The 17557-nt window shown below is 44.7% G+C and overlaps 1 non-coding gene across 1 annotated transcript; it reads right to left on the bottom strand.

Annotated features, from left to right (window-relative positions):
• Positions 1-5048: 5048 nt before the first annotated feature.
• Positions 5049-5120, bottom strand: TRNAT-GGU. Its single transcript has one exon. It is a non-coding gene; the product is annotated as a tRNA-Thr (tRNA).
• Between the last annotated feature and the right edge of the window lie 12437 nt (positions 5121-17557).

Genomic DNA, 17557 nt, shown 5'->3' with positions numbered 1-17557 from the left:
ATTTCAAAAAAAAAATCCTACGATCACGCAAGATCTGTCTAGGAGATGCATAGCAATGAGAGGGGAGAGTGTGTCTACGTACCCTTGTAGACCAAAAGCGGAAGCGTTAAGCAACACGGTTGATGTAGTCGAACATCGCGATCCAACCGATCAGGTACCGAACGTACGTCACCTCCATGATCTGCACACGTTCAGCTCGGTGATGTCCCTCGAAATCTTGATCCAGCTGAGGCCGAGGGAGAGTTTTGTCAGCACGACAGCGTGGTGACGGTGATGATGAAGTTACCGGCGCAGGGCTTCGCCTAAGCACTACAACGATATGACCGAGGTGTGTTTCTATGGAGGGGGCACCGCACACGGCTAAGAGAAACTTTGGTGTGCCTTTGGGGTGCCCCCTCCCATGTATATAAAGGGGGGAGGGAGGAGGAGGCCGGCCAAGGGAGGAGGCGTGCCATGGGGGGGCAATCCTACTCCAAGTAGGATTCGGCCACCTTTCATGTTCTAACAAGGAGAAGGGGGAAGGTGAGGGAGGAGAGAAGGAAAGGGGGGCCGGCCCCCCTAGTCCAATTCGGTTTGGGCTAGGGGTCACGCGCCCTACCTTGGCATGCCTCCTCTCTTCCACCAATAGGCCCAATTACCCCCCGGGGGGTTCCGGTAACCCCCTAGTACTCTGAAAAATACCCAATACACCTAGGAACTGTTCTGGTGTCCAAATATAGTCTTCCAATATATCAATCTTTATGTATCGACCATTTCGAGACTCCTCGTCATGTCCGTTCTCTCATCCGGGACTCTGAACTACCTTCAGTACATCAAAACACATAAACTCATAATACCGATCGTCATCAAACATTAAGCGTGCGAATCCTACAGGTTTGAGAACTATGTATACATGACCGAGACTCATCTCCGGTCAATAACCAATAGCGGAACCTGGATGCTCATATTGGCTTCCACATATTCTATGAAGATCTTTATCGGTCAAACCATATAACAACATACGTTGCTCCCTTTGTCATCGGTATGTTACTTGCCCGAGATTCGATCGTGGGTATCATCATACCTAGTTCAATCTCGTTACCAGCAAGTCTCTTTACCCGTTCCGTAATGCATCATCCCGCAACTAACTCTTTAGTCACATTGCTTGCAAGGCTCATAGTGATGTGGATTACCCAGAGGGCCCAGAGATACCTCTCCGATACACAGAGTGACAAATCCTAATCTCGATGTATGCCAACTCAACAAACACCATTGGAGACACCTGTAGATCATCTTTATAATCACCCAGTTACGTTGTGACGTCTGATAGCACACTAAGTGTTCCTCCGGTATTCGGGGGTTGCATAATCTCATAGTCACAGGAACATGTAGAAGTCATGAAGAAAGCAATAACAATAAAATAAACGATCATACTGCTAAGCTAACGGATGGGTCTAGTCCATCACATCATTCTCTAATGATGTGATCCTATTTATCAAATGACAACACATGTCCATGGCTAGGAAACTTAACCATCTTTGATTAACGAGCTAGTCAAGTAGAGGCATACTAGGGACACTCAGTTTGTCTATGTATTCACACATGTACTGAATTTTTGATTAATACAATTCTAGCATGAATAATAAACATTTATCATGATATAAGGAAATATAAATAACAACTTCATTATTGCCTCTAGGGCATATTTCCTTCAATAATAAGCCTTGCAAGCAATGTGACTAATGAGTTAGTTGCGGGATGATGTATTACGGAACGAGTAAAGAGACTTGCCAGTAACGAGATTGAACTAGGTATGAAGATACTGACGATCAAACCTCGGGCAAGTAACATACCGATGATAAAGGGAATAACGTATGTTGTCATTATGGTATGACCGATAAAGATCTTCATAGAATATGTGGGAACCAATGTGAGCATCCAGGTTCCGTTGTTGGTTCTTGACAGGAGAGGTGTCTCGGTCATGTCTACATAGTTCTTGAACCTGTAGGGTCCGCATGCTTAACGATCAATGGCGATTTTGTATTATATGAGTTATGTGATTTGGTGACCGAATGTTGTTCGAACTCTCGGATGAGATCACAGACATGACGAGGAGTCTCAAAATGGTCGAGAGGTAAAGATTCATATATAAGATGATAGTATTCGGACACCAAAAGTGTTCTGGGGGTACTGGGTACTTATTGGGTCACCGGAAGGGGTTCCGGGCAACCCTCGGCAAGCTATATGGGCCTAATGGGCAAAGAGTTGGATAGACCAGCCCCAAAAGGGGCTGGTGTGTTGGGGAATGTAGTAATTTCAAAAAAAATATCCTATGCACACGCAAGATCATGGTGATTCAAGAAACGAGAGGGGAGAGTGTTGTCCATGTACCCTCGTAGACCGAAAGCGGAAGCGTTAGCACAACGCTGTTGATGTAGTCGTACATCTTCACGATCCGACCGATCAAGTACCGAACGCGCGGCACCTTCCAGTTCAGCACACGTTCAGCCCGATGACGTCCCTTGAACTCCAATATAGCCGAGTGTTGAGGGAGAGTTTCGTCAGCACCACGGCGTGGTGAAGATGTTGATGTTCTACCGGCGGAGGGCTTCGCCTAAGCACCGCTACAATATTATCGAGATGGACTATGGTGGAGGGGGGCACCGCACACGGCTAAAAGATCAAACAGATCAATTGTTGTGTCTATGGGGTGCCCCCTGCCCCTGTATATAAAGGAGCAAGGGGGTGCGGCCGGCCAAGGGAGAGGGCGCGCCAGGAGGAGTCCTACTCCTACTAGGAGTAGGACTCCCCCCTTTTCCTTGTTGGACTAGGAGAGAGAGGGGAAAGAGGTGGAGGAGAAGAAGGAAGGGGGGCGCCGCCCCCCTCTCCTTGTCCTATTCGTACTAGGGGGGAGGGGGCGCTGCCCTTGCCCTGGCCGCCTCCTCTCTCTTCCACCAAAGGCCCACTAAGGCCCATTATGTCCCCGGGGGGTTCCGGTAACCTCCCGGTACTCCGGTAAAATCCTGATTTCACCCGGAACACTTCCGATATCCAAACATAGGCTTCCAATATATAAATCTTCATGTCTCGACCATTTCGAGACTCCTCATCATGTCCGTGATCACATCCGGGACTCCGAACAACCTTCGGTACATCAAAACATATAAACTCATAATATAACTGTCATTGTAACGTTAAGCATGCGGATCCTATGGGTTCGAGAACTATGTAGACATGACCGAGACACATCTCCGGTCAATAACCAATAGCGGAACCTGGATGCTCATATTGGCTCCCACATATTCTACGAAGATCTTTATCGGTCAGACTGCATAACAACATACGTTGTTCCCTTTGTCATCGGTATGTTACTTGCCCGAGATTCGATCATCAGTATCTCAATGCCTAGTTCAATCTCGTTACCGACAAGTCTCTTTACTTGTTCCGTAATACATCATCCCGCAACTAACTCATTAGTTGCAATGCTTGCAAGGCTTAAGTGATGTGCATTACCGAGAGGGCCCCGAGATACCTCTCCGACAATCGTAGTGACAAATCCTAATCTTGAAATACGCCAACCCAACAGGTACCCTCGGAGACACCTGTAGAGCACCTTTATAATCACCCAGTTACGTTGTGACGTTTGGTAGCACACAAAGTGTTCCTCCGGTAAACGGGAGTTGCATAATCTCATAGTCATAGGAACATGTATAAGTAATGAAGAATGCAATAGCAACATACTAAACGATCGGGTGCTAAGCTAACGGAACGGGTCATGTCAATCACATCATTCTCCTAATGATGTGATCCCGTTAATCAAATGACAATCCATGTCAATGGCTAGGAAACCTAACCATCTTTGATCAACGAGATAGTCAAGTAGAGGCATACTAGTGACACTCTGTTTGTCTATGTATTCACACATGAGAATACAATATGGTATAGATAATCCAGAAGAAGTTTGCATAAAAGTCTTTGCCCAAAAGGATAATCCTAGAATTACGTCTGTCTTCTGGATTTGGAGAAGTGCCGATTTTCAAGAACTGGTTATTCTCTGCCTCGGGATCAAATTGGCTATTGGGCAGTCAAAATTGTGATAGGTGTACCTGACGCCATTCCGGTAATAGGATCACCTTTAGTGGAGTTATTACGCGGAAGTTCTAGTGTGGGCCAATCCACTTTGACTCGTTTTTATAGTTTACATACCTTTGTACTGCCTCTTCTTACTGCCATATTTATGTTAATGCACTTTCCAATGATACGTAAGCAAGGTATTTCAGGTCCTTTATAGGGAAGGCATATCATAGAGAATTATAATTATCGTATATCATATCGGGTAGGTTTTAGACTTACTATATCCATCTAAATTATGTCTCCTATTTCTATGAAGGGATTATTCTACTATTGATCAATAATCATAGTGGAATCAAGGGTACAGAGTCAAAAAGGGATTCCGCCCTAAGGCCATGGATCAATCAGTTCAAGGGTTGCTCCTGTATAAGGAGCGAGGTATTGTAATGTAGCAGGTGAAACCGCCATTTCAGCTACTATAATAGTGTATTCCATGGCCCCCTCCTCATGGAAAGTAGTTACTACTTGAGCTACGGAGGATGCTCTTTGACCGATAGCTACATAAACACATATTTATAACCCCCAATTTTTATGAAATACAAGATGCTCATTGAATGATAAGAAATTCATGCTCACTTATACAACACAACTCTAGATTTTATTCAAACTTTTTCATGTTTACAATCTGGTCCCTCCGATTACTATAGAGATGAACCCAATCCAGAATATGAACCATAAAATAAAACACCTACTAAACCAATCACAGCAATACCAGCTACAGTACCTATCAGCCAAAGAGGAATTCTTCCAGTAGTATCGGCCATTTCCCCTACTTTCCTCCACATTTTATCAATTGGTCATGCTAGAGACAAAAATAGTCATGGGTAGTTATAAGGATGTAAGAAAAAAAGTGAATCAATTTAGTAGAAAAGTACTCTATCAGATTCGAACCAACGACTTACTTCTTAGCACGAGATTACTCTACCACTAATTTAAAAAGCCCTTTATCGGATTTGAACCGATGACTTATGCCTTACCATGGCATTACTCTACCGCTGAGTTAAAAGGGCTTTTTATTTAATTCAAAAATTAGCCACTTGGATTATGTTTCCGGTTAATACAATTCTAGCATGAATAATAAACATTTATCATCATATAAGGAAATAAATAATAACTTTATTATTGCCTCTAGGGCATATTTCCTTCAGTCTCCCACTTGCACTAGAGTCAATAATCTAGATTACACATTAATGATTCTAACACCCATGGAGCCTTGGTGCTGATCATGTTTTGCTCGTGGAAGAGGCTTAGTCAATGGGTCTGCAACATTTAGATCCGTATGTATCTTGCAAATTTCTATGTCTCGCACCTGGACTAAATCCCGGATGGAATTGAAGCATCTCTTGATGTGCTTGGTTCTCTTGTGAAATCTGGATTCCTTCGCCAAGGCAATTGCTCCAGTATTGTCACAAAAGTTTTTCATTGGACCCGATGCACTAGGTATGACACCTAGATCGGATATGAACTCCTTCATCCAGACTCCCTCATTTGCTGCTTCTGAAGCAGCTATGTACTCCGCTTCACACGTAGATCCCGTCACGACGCTTTGTTTAGAACTGCACCAACTGACAGCTCCACCGTTCAATGTAAACACGTATCCGGTTTGCGATTTAGAATCGTCCGGATCAGTGTCAAAGCTTGCATCAACATAGCCATTTACGATGAGCTCTTTGTCACCTCCATAAACGAGAAAATATCCTTAGTCCTTTTCAGGTATTTCAGGATGTTCTTGACCGCTGTCCAGTGATCCACTCCTGGATTACTTTGGTCCCTCCCTGCTAGACTTATAGCAAGGCACACATCAGGTCTGGTACACAGCATTGCATACATGATAGAGCCTATGGCTGAAGCATAGGGAACATCTTTCGTTTTCTCTCTATCTTCTGCAGTGGTCGGGCATTGAGTCTTACTGAACTTCACACCTTGTAACACAGGCAAGAACCCTTTCTTTGCTTGATCCATTTTGAACTTCTTCAAAACTTTGTCAAGGTATGTGCTTTGTGAAAGTCCAATTAAGCGTCTTGATCTATCTCTATAGATCTTAATGCCCAATATATAAGCAGCTTCACCGAGGTCTTTCATTGAAAAACTCTTATTCAAGTATCCCTTTATGCTATCCAAAAATTCTATATCATTTCCAATCAGAAATATGTCACCCACATATAATATCAGAAATGCTACAGAGCTCCCACTTACTTTGTTGTAAATACATGCTTCTCCAAAAGTCTATATAAAACCAAATGCTTTGATCACACTATCAAAGCATTTATTCCAACTCCGAGAGGCTTGCACCAGTCCATAAATGGATCTATGGAGCTTGCACACTTTGTAAGCTCCCTTTGGATCGACAAAACCTTCCGGTTGCATCATATACAACTCTTCTTCCAGAAATCCATTCAGGAATGCAGTTTTGACATCCATTTGCCAAATTTCATAATCATAAAATGCGGCAATTGCTAACATGATTCGGACAAACTTAAGCATTGCTACGGGTGAGAAGGTCTCATCTTAGTCAATCCCTTGAACTTGTCGAAAACCTTTTGCAACAAGTCGAGCTTTGTAGACAGTAACATTACCGTCAGCGTCAGTCTTCTTCTTGAAGATCCATTTATTCTCAATTGCTTGCCGATCATTGGGAAAGTCAACCAAAGTCCATACTTTGTTCTCATACATGGATCCCATATCAGGTTTCATGGCTTCAAGCCATTTTGCGGAATCTGGGCTCACCATCACTTCTTCATAGTTCGTAGGTTCATCATGATCTAGTAGCATGACTTTCAGAACAGGATTACCGTACCACTCTGGTGCGGATTTTACTCTGGTTGATCTACGATGTTCGGTAACAACTTGATCTGAAGTTCCATGATCATCATCATTAACTTCCTCACTAATTGGTGTAGGCGTCACAGGAACAGATTTCTGTGATGAGCTACTTTCCAATAAGGGAGCAGGTACAATTACCTCATCAAGTTCTACTTTCCTCCCACTCACTTCTTTCGAGAGAAACTCCTCTAGAAAGGATCCATTCTTAGCAACGAATGTCTTGCCTTCGGATCTGTGATAGAAGGTGTACCCAACAGTCTCCTTTGGGTATCCTATGAAGACACATTTCTCCGATTTGGGTTCGAGCTTATCAGGTTGAAGTTTTTTTCACATAAGCATCGCAGCCCCAAACTTTCAGAAATGACAACTTTGGTTTCTTGCCAAACCACAGTTCATAAGGTGTCGTCTCAACGGATTTCGATGGTGCCCTATTTAATGTGAATGTGGCCTTATCTAAAGCATAACCCCAAAACGATAGTGGTAAATCAGTAAGAGACATCATAGATCGTACCATATCTAAAGTACGATTATGACGTTCGGACACGCCATTACGCTGTGGTGTTTTGGGTGGCGTGAGTTGCGAAACTATTCCGCGTTGTTTGAAATGTAGACCAAACTCGTAACTCAAATATTCTCCTCCATGATCAGATCATAGAAACTTTATTTTCTTGTTACGATGATTTTCAACTTCACTCTGAAATTCTTTGAACTTTTCAAACGTTTCAGACTTATGTTTCATTAAGTAGATATACCCATATCTACTCAAATCATCTGTGAAGGTGAGAAAATAACGATATCTGCCACGAGCCTCAACATTCATCGGACCACATACATCTGTATGTATGATTTCCAACAAATCTGTTGCTCTCTCCGTAGTTTCGGAGAATGACGTTTTAGTATCTTGCCCATAAGGCACGGTTCGCAAGTACCAAGTGATTCATAATCAAGTGGTTCCAAAAGTCCATCAGTATGGAGTTTCTTCATGCACTTTACACCGATATGACCTAAATGGCAGTGCCGCAAATAAGTTGCACTATCATTATCAACTCTGCATCTTTTGGCTTCAACATTATGAATATGTGTATCACTACTATCGAGATTCATCAAAAATAGACCACTCTTCAAGGGTGCATGACCATAAAAGATACTACTCATATAAATAGAACAACCATTATTCTCTGATTTAAATGAATAATCGTCTCGCATTAAACAAGATCCAGATATAATGTTCATGCTCAACGCTGGCACCAAATAACAATTATTTAGGTCTAAAACTAATCCCGAAGGTAGATGTAGAGGTAGCGTGCCGACCGCGATCATATCGACTTTGGAACCATTTCCCACGCGCATCGTCACCTCGTCCTTGGCCAGTGTTCGCTTAATCCGTAGTCCCTATTTCGAGTTGCAAATATTAGCAACAGAACCAGTATCAAATACCCAGGTGCTACTGTGAGCTCTAGTAAGGTACACATTAATAACATGTATATCACATATACCTTTGTTCACCTGGCCATCCTTATCCGCCAAATACTTGGGGCAGTTTCGCTTCCAGTGACCAGTTTGCTTGCAGTAGAAGCACTCAGTTTTAGGCTTAGGTCCAGACTTGGGTTTCTTCTCCTGAGTAGCAACTTGCTTGTTGTTCTTCTTGAAGTTCCCCTTCTTCTTCCCTTTGCCCTTTTTCTTGAAACTGGTGGTCTTATTGACCATCAACACTTGATGCTCCTTCTTGATTTCTACCTCCGCAGCCTTTAGCATTGCGAAGAGCTCGGGAATCGTCTTATCCATCCCTTGCATACTATAGTTCATCACAAAGCTCTTGTAGCTTGGTGGCAGTGATTGGAGAATTCTGTCAATGACGCTATCATACGGAAGATTAACTCCCAGTTGAATCAAGTGATTGCAGTACCCAGACATCTTGAGTATATTCTCACTGACAGAACTATTCTCCTCCATCTTGCAGCTGTAGAACTTATTGGAGACTTCATATCTCTCAATCCGGGCATTCTTTTGAAATATTAACTTCAACTCTTGGAACATCTCATATGCTCCATGACGTTCAAAGCGTCGTCGAAGTCCCGGTTCTAAGCCGTAAAGCATGGCACATTGAACTATCGAGTAGTCATCTGCTTTGCTCTGCCATACGTTCTTAACGTCGTCAGTTGCATCAGCAGCAGGCCTGGCACCCAGCGGTGCTTCCAGAACGTAATTCTTCTGTGCAGCAATGAGGATAATCCTCAAGTTACGGACCCAGTCCGTGTAATTGCTACCATCATCTTTCAACTTTGCTTTCTCAAGGAACGCATTAAAATTCAACGGAACAACAACACGGGCCATCTATCTACAATTAACATAGACAAGCAAGATACTATCAGGTACTAAGTTCATGATAAATTAAAGTTCAATTAATCATATTACTTAAGAACTCCCACTTAGAAAGACATCCCTCTAATCTTCTAAGTGATCACATGATCCAAATCAACTAAACCATAACCGATCATCACGTGAAATGGAGTAGTTTTCAATGGTGAACATCACTATGTTGATCATATCTACTATATGATTCACGCTCGACCTTTCGGTCTCAGTGTTCCGAGGCCATATCTGCATATGCTAGGATGTCAAGTTTAACCCGAGTATTCTGCGTGTGCAAAACTGGTTTGCACCCGTTGTAGATGGACGTAGAGCTTATCACACCCGATCATCACGTGGTGTCTGGGCATGACGAACTTTGGCAACGGTGCATACTCAGGGAGAACACTTTTATCTTGAAATTTCGTGAGAGATCATCTTATAATGCTACCGTCAATCAAAGCAAGATAAGATGCATAAAAGATAAACATCACATGCAATCAATATAAGTGATATGATATGTCCATCATAATCTTGTGCTTGTGATCTCCATCTCCGAAGCACCGTCATGATCACCATCGTCACTGGCGCGACACCTTGATCTCCATCGTAGTATCGTTGTCGTCTTGCCAATCTTATGCTTTCACGACTATCGCTACCACTTAGTGATAAAGTAAAGCATTACAGGGTGATTGCATTGCATACAATAAAGCGACAACCATATGGCTCTTGCCAATTGCCGATAACTCGGTTACAAAACGTGATCATCTCATACAATAAAATTTAGCATCATGTCTTGACCATATCACATCACAACATGCCCTGCAAAAACAAGTTAGACGTTCTCTACTTTGTTGTTGCAAGTTTTACGTGGCTGCTACGGGCTTTAGCAAGAACCGTTCTTACCTACGCATCAAAACCACAATGATAGTTTGTCAAGTTGATGATGTTTTAACCTTCGCAAGGACCGGGCGTAGCCACACTCGGTTCAACTAAAGTTGGAGAAACTGACACCCGCCAGCCACCTATGTGCAAAGCACGTCGGTAGAACCAGTCTCGTGTAAGCGTACGCGTAATGTTGGTCCGGGCTGCTTCATCCAACAATACCGCCGAACCAAAGTATGACATGCTGGTAAGCAGTATGACTTATATCACCCACAACTCACTTGTGTTCTACTCGTGCATATAACATCAACACATAAAACTAGGCTCGGATGCCACTATTGGGGAACGTAGTAATTTCAAAAAAATTCCTACGCACACGCAAGATCATGGTGATGCATAGCAACGAGAGGGGAGAGTGTTGTCCACGTACCCTTGTAGAACGAAAGCAGAAGCATTAGCACAACGCGGTTGATGTAGTCGTACGTCTTCACAATCCGACCGATCAAGTACCGAACACACAGCACCTCCGAGTTCAGCACACGTTCAGCCCGATGACGTCCCTTGAACTCCGATCCAGCCAAGTGTTGAGGGAGAGTTTCGTCAGCATGACGGCGTGGTGACGATGTTGATGTTCTACCGACGCAGGGCTTCGCCTAAGCACCGCTACAGTATTATCGAGGTGGACTATGGTGGAGGGGGGCACCGCACACGGCTAAAAGATCAAACAGATCAATTGTTGTGTCTATGGGGTGCCCCCTACCCCTTTATATAAAGGAGCAAGGGGGGTGCGGCCGGCCAAGGGAGAGGGCGCGCCAGGAGGAGTCCTACTCCTACTGGGAGTAGGACTCCCCCCTTTTCCTTGTTGGACTAGGAGAGAGAGGGGAAAGAGGTGGAGGAGGAGAAGGAAGGGGGGCGCCACCCCCCTCTCCTTGTCCTATTCGGACTAGGGGGGAGGGGGCGCGGCCCTTGCCCTGGCCGCCTCCTCTCTCTTCCACCAAGGCCCACTAAGGCCCATTATGTCCCCGAGGGGTTCCGGTAACCTCCCGGTACTCCGGTAAAATCCTGATTTCACCCGGAACACTTCCGATATCCAAACATAGGCTTCCAATATATCAATCCTCATGTCTCGACCATTTCGAGACTCCTCCTCATGTCCGTGATCACATCCGGGACTCCGAACAACCTTCAGTACATCAAAACATATAAACTCATAATATAACTGTCATCGTAACGTTAAGCGTGCGGACCCTATGGGTTCGAGAACTATGTAGACATGACCGAGACACGTCCCGGTCAATAACCAATAGCGGAACCTGGATTCTCATATTGGCTCCCACATATTCTACGAAGATCTTTATCGGTCAGACCGCATAACAACATGCGTTTTTCCCTTTGTCATCGGTATGTTACTTGCCCGAGATTCGATCGTCGGTATCTCAATACCTAGTTCAATCTTGTTACCGGCAAGTCTCTTTACTCGTTCCGTAATACATCATCCCGCAACTAACTCATTAGTTGCAACGCTTGCAAGGCTTAAGTGATGTGCATTACCAAGAGGGCCCAGAGATACCTCTTCGACAATCGGAGTGACAAATCCTAATCTTGAAATACGCCAACCCAACAGGTACCTTCGGAGACACCTGTAGAGCACCTTTATAATCACCCAGTTACTTGTGATGTTTGGTAGCACACAAAGTGTTCCTCCGGTAAACGGGAGTTGCATAATCTCATAGTCATAGGAACATGTAGAAGTCATGAAGAAAGCAATAGCAACATACTAAACGATTGGGTGCTAAGCTAACGGAATGGGTCATGTCAATCACATCATTCTCCTAATGATGTGATCCCGTTAATCAAATGACAACCCATGTCAATGGCTAGGAAACTTAACCATCTTTGATCAATGAGCTAGTCAAGTAGAGGCATACTAGTGACACTCTGTTTGTCTATGTATTCACACATGTATTATGTTTCCGGTTAATACAATTCTAGCATGAATAATAAACATTTATCATGATATAAGGAAATAAATAATAACTTTATTATTGCCTCTAGGGCATATTTCCTTCATGGTGCGCCCCCTATGGGCTGAATAGGAGGAGAAGGAAAGGAAGGGAAGGGAGAAGGAAATGGGAGGATTGGCCTCCCCCTTTCCTTCCCCTCCCTCCTCTCTTTCCTTCCACCTCCGATGGATATGGAAGGGGGGAGGCCGACTTGGAGGAGGCACCCAAGTAGGATTACTCCTACTTGGGGCGCCACTTGTAGCCCCTCTCCCTCTCCCACCTATATATATATGTGGGGGGTGGGCACCACTAGAACACACAAATTGATTCCTAGCCGTGTGCGGCGCCTCCTCCACAGTTTACGCCTCCGGTCATATTGTCGTAGTGCTTAGGTGAAGCCCTGCGCGGATCACTTCACCATCACCATCACCATGCCGTCGTGCTGACGAAACTCTCCCTAGACACTTTGCTGGATCAAGAGTTTGAGGGACATCATCGAGCTGAACATGTGCAGAACTCGGAGGTGCCATACGTTCTGTACTTGATTGGTTGAATTGAGAAGATGTTCGACTACATCAACCGCGTTAAACTAACGCTTCCGCTTTTGGTCTACGAGGGTACGTGGAGGCACTCTCCTCCTCTCATTGCTATGCATCTCCTAGATATATCTTGCGTGATCGTAGGATTTTTTTTGAAATTGCATGCTACGTTCCCCAACAGAGCCTGTGCACACGGGGTATCCAGAGACTTGGCGACTTAGCCCATGCGCACGGGCTTGTACCGTGCGCACGGGGTATTCAAAGGCTCGCAACATGTCGCCTTCTCGAGGACTCCCGTCGGTGCAGGTGGAACCTCGCCTTCTCCTTGACGGTTCCTTCTCCTTTTCCAGGTTTATCTCATGGATGGTGTAGGTGCTTGCTTGTGGATGACCTCCTCCATGGCATGTTCGTCATTGGGTTCAAACCTATATGGGCACATGCTAGGACGGTCAAGTAGTATACCATCCTCGAGGGAACTAAGAAGACACACATTAAGGATGGAATTCACCTTAGTATGACTGAAGTAGGAGTTGGGCGTGTCTCCTAGAAATGAGACTCTTAACATGGTGATGTCCGTAGGATGCTCTACATCATGTATGCTTTCCGCTCTATAAGTCTTCTCTCGCCAAGATAGATGAGTAGTTCTTCAAAGAGAGTGGTGCATAGTAGTGGGTTCAATCTTACAGTGATCTTGTCCAGTGACAGAAATGTTGTTCTCACTGAGGATAAAACAATGGGTTAATCTTATTTCTAGGTTTCTTATGTCTGCATTATGTCATCTTACTTATTGCGTTACTCTGTTTCTTGTAAACTTAATACTTTAAGATGCATGATAGATAGCAGTCTTGAGGTGGAGTAATAGTTCTATACCTCAGTAAGTTTAACGGTCTACTTATCATGGACGTAATTCCTATGTGAGATTATGCCCTGAATAATCATAGTTATAATTTGCGCTATTTTGTCAATTACCCAATAGTAATTTGACTACCATGCCACTACATGCTTTCGAGAGAGATGCCACTAGCTTACCTATGCCCCCGGGTCTATTTTCCATCAATAGAAAAACTCCTACAATTTCTCTTTTTGCTCTTTTACTTTCTTGTCGCTTTGCCCTATCACTATTTGCTTCTAATCTTGTCACTAGCAAAATCAAGGGGATTGCCAACTTCCTTGCCTTTGTTGGGTTCAAGCAATTTATTTCTTTGTGTGCAGGCACTGCCAATGTTGTTAGCTTGGTGCCTCTTACTGGTTCGATAAACCTTGGCTCTTACTCCCTCTGTCCGTGAATAAGTGTACATCTAGCTTTTGTTTTAAGTCAACGTTTTATTACTTTGACCACCTTTCTAAGAAAAAGTAAAAGCATTTATGGCACCAAATTAGTATCACTAGATTCGTTTTGAAATGTACTTTGATAATATATCAATTTTATGTCATATATGTTACTACTATTTTCTATAAAGTTGGTCGAAATCTTAAAACTTTGACTTAGAATAGAAGGTAGATGTACACTTATTCACGGACGGAGGGAGTAACCAAGAAAAATACGTTCTGATGTTATGCTACATCACCCTTCCTCTTCGGGGAAATCCAACAACTCCTATGGGAGTAACAACTATCACCGGATGCGATGCCAACCCTGCACAATGACGGTTGCCCTCGTTATCCATGGACGGGAGATTGACAAGGCGACAACATCGAAGAACCCTAGGTCATACAAACCCCGACTCAAAACCTACAAGCGGCAAAAACACACGTATATAAGCTCTAGGCTACTTAGGCCTGCCAGGGGAAAACCTCATACTCGGCTGCAAGACCCGTTGCACAGCGTCGTCGAACTCCAAGAGAACAGAAGTGAATCGTGGCTTTGCCTCAATAACATTGATGAATCCTCTCCACCGTAGACCATCCTCGCCAGCAAAATCGCCAGGGCTCCCACAATGTTGAGAACTCAAGTTGTATATGGACACACATTAATAGCTCAAGTGAAACCTGAACTACTATGAAATCCACTGAAAACACAAACAAAATTTATGTGTAAGTGCATTTTGATGATTCATGTCAACGATTTAAAATGGACTAATGTTTGCTCTAAGTGATGACCAGCTAAGGCCAAAAAGATACTAAAGACAACTTTAAGCTTTTATTGATCAAAGATCACTTCGTGTGTGTAGGTTTTCCCATACTATAAAAGTGGGTATTGGACATGTGAGGTGAAGTATCTCTTGCAAAATGCTTAACGATAAAACTCCAAACACCCTCAGATGCCTCAATATTTCTTTGCCTAACCATCTTAGTTTTTCACCTGTTTGGACCCTGCAATAGTTTTTTCTCCGCAACCACTGAGTCTTTCGAAGAGTTAGCCAGACAACACGTTCTATAGTTCAAACCCTCCAAGTATGAAAAGTTATGATCACTCATAGATGCTATAAAAACTTTTGACTCTTGTTTGGTACCTCTGAGTGACTTTTGTGTGGTACCTCGAAGTTTTTAAGCTTTAATTCAAAGTGTTGTTCGGCCACTCTGAGTGAGTTCAGCTCGAATACTTTGAGATACACCAAGTAACAAAATCCATGTGTTCTAACATAGCTTGGACCTATCGAATGTTGTGTGATCTCCGAGCTAGAACAATGTTCTATCAAATTTCCCAAGTCTTGTTCGGACCCTCCTAGATCGGCTAGGTGTGCTTGGGATCCTTTAGGTTGTGAGGGAACTAAGAAATTTGTGAAGACAAAGATCTCCTACATTGTATGAAGATCCACCCAAGTGAGGCTTTGTCCTCTGTGGTATCAAGTCATGGTGAGATATGTGGGTATGCGCTTTGCTGGCTGTTGAGGTCTTGTGCACCTTACGAGTTTTTCTTCAAACCTTCACCAACAAGGAGTATGATTGCATCAACAATTCAAATTTCAGGAAAAATAGTTGTGTTTGTGATCTTTTTTCTTACCCCTTTTACTTTCATGCAAGTTTGCTTCCGCTCTTTAAATTTCTAGACTTGTGTGTAGGATGTTTCAAAGAACATCTAGCTTAATCCTAAAATTGACATGACGAAAACCGATTATTTTTATTTTTGTTGTAGTCTATGCACCCCTATAGATTCAAATGATCCTACCATATGAAACCATGAAATCATACCGAAAGTCACGTAAGGCCACATGAAACATGCATCGATAAAAATGTTTGGCTCCTGAAAGTTTCATCAATGTTTTCATTGGAGTTTCATAACACATTCCTCAAATTTTCAAAATCATAGTCAACATTTGCCTTGTTTGAAAGACCTTGTCATGAGAAATAAGATGATGGAAAGGGATCCCAAATTGTACATTCAGTTTGAAATATATGACCCTTTATTAATTTTATAAAATAAAATAAATGGATGGATGGAAAAGAGAGAGGTGAATTGCCGATTGATTCCACAGAAGACAAGTTTTTTTGTTTTGAAATCACAGAGCACAAGGTTCTAAATGCAAAAAACACACAGAGACAATTGGCTCAACCGTGAAAACAAGCATGCGGCGATACGTACGAAGCGAAGCATGCACGCACGCACGCACTCAAACAAATTCACCGTGCAAATCCCGCTGTAATAGCCAGCAAATCGCAAGGAACCAAAAATCACGAGCAAATCAAAATCACCAGCGATATCACACCCCATAAGAAACACACCGGGCGATAAATACCAAGGATCCATTCACTCAAATCGATTTCTTTTTACCGTTCTCACCCAAAGCCAAAAATCTCATAAGCAGGCCCTGCCAGAACACAAGTAAAATTTCGATGCAAAAAAAAGAACACAAGTAAAATTTGAATGAATGTAGTATATAGCAGAAATTAATTACGGCCAAAATAATAATTACTAGCTCCCGGCCCGGCTCGTCGACGGCTGCGATGCCATCTCCCCTCCCATCCAACGGCCCAGCGAATCCGCGGGCGATCGAAAACCGCCACTAGCCGTTGCCCCCTAGGCTGGCGCCGCACACCACCAACGTTACGATGACACCTGTTCCTCCTCAAATCTCTTCTCCTCCTCTATAAATCTCCGCCTCGTTCCGTTCCGTGCCCCGGAATCGCGAATCGAATTCATTGCTGCTCCGCCATCAACCGCCGTCCGCGTCGATCGTCGTGGTTGTTGCTGGGGTCGGAGACGTGCGATGGCCACGCCGGCGGCGGGGAGGAAGCCCAGGGCGCGGCGGCCGTTCGCGGCGGTCGCGTCGCTGTCGGCGGCCAGGAGGCGGGTGCTGCCGAGGACCGAGGGCTCCGAGAACGTCGAGCCCCTCGACGGGATGTCGTTCAAGGAGTGCCTCCGCCGGTTCAACAAGTTCTCGGGCGAGGCGGCGGCGGCGGCGGGTGTGAAGCCCGCCTTCGCCGTCGGCACCAAGGCGGTGATCAAGAACAGGAGGCCCTGCTCGACGCCTGGTTCCAAGAGGCCGTCATCATCGAGGACGCCGAGAAGGAAGAAGCCGGAACCGTCGCCGTCTAGGAAGAGCTCGACCCCCGCGGCTGCGGCGGCGGCGCCGTACGAGGCGCCGCGCGCGCCGCTGTGGGACTTCTCCGACGAGCTCTGCCAGAAGAAGGTGAGGGCGAGGCTCTCGTCGCCCTGCGACGTCCCGGCGGAGGAGGAGCAGGGGCCAGGACGGCGGCGCGGGGAGGCGGCCTCGCGTGAGAGCGCGGCGTGGGGCGCGACCCTCGAGGAGGCCATGGCCGGCATCCCGGAGCACGGCGAGGGCCGCGTCAGGTACCTGGTGGACACGTTCGAGAGGCTCCTGTCCCTGTCCCGCGGCGACCGCGAGGCGCAGAGCGGAGGCGGCGCCGGGACGAGGAGGAAGAAGGAGTCGGCCTCGATGCCGTCGT

This window comes from Triticum dicoccoides, chromosome 5A, assembly GCF_002162155.2.
Source record: "Triticum dicoccoides isolate Atlit2015 ecotype Zavitan chromosome 5A, WEW_v2.0, whole genome shotgun sequence".
Classification (NCBI taxonomy): domain Eukaryota; kingdom Viridiplantae; phylum Streptophyta; class Magnoliopsida; order Poales; family Poaceae; genus Triticum; species Triticum dicoccoides.
This window is presented reverse-complemented; position numbering and strand designations above follow the sequence as displayed.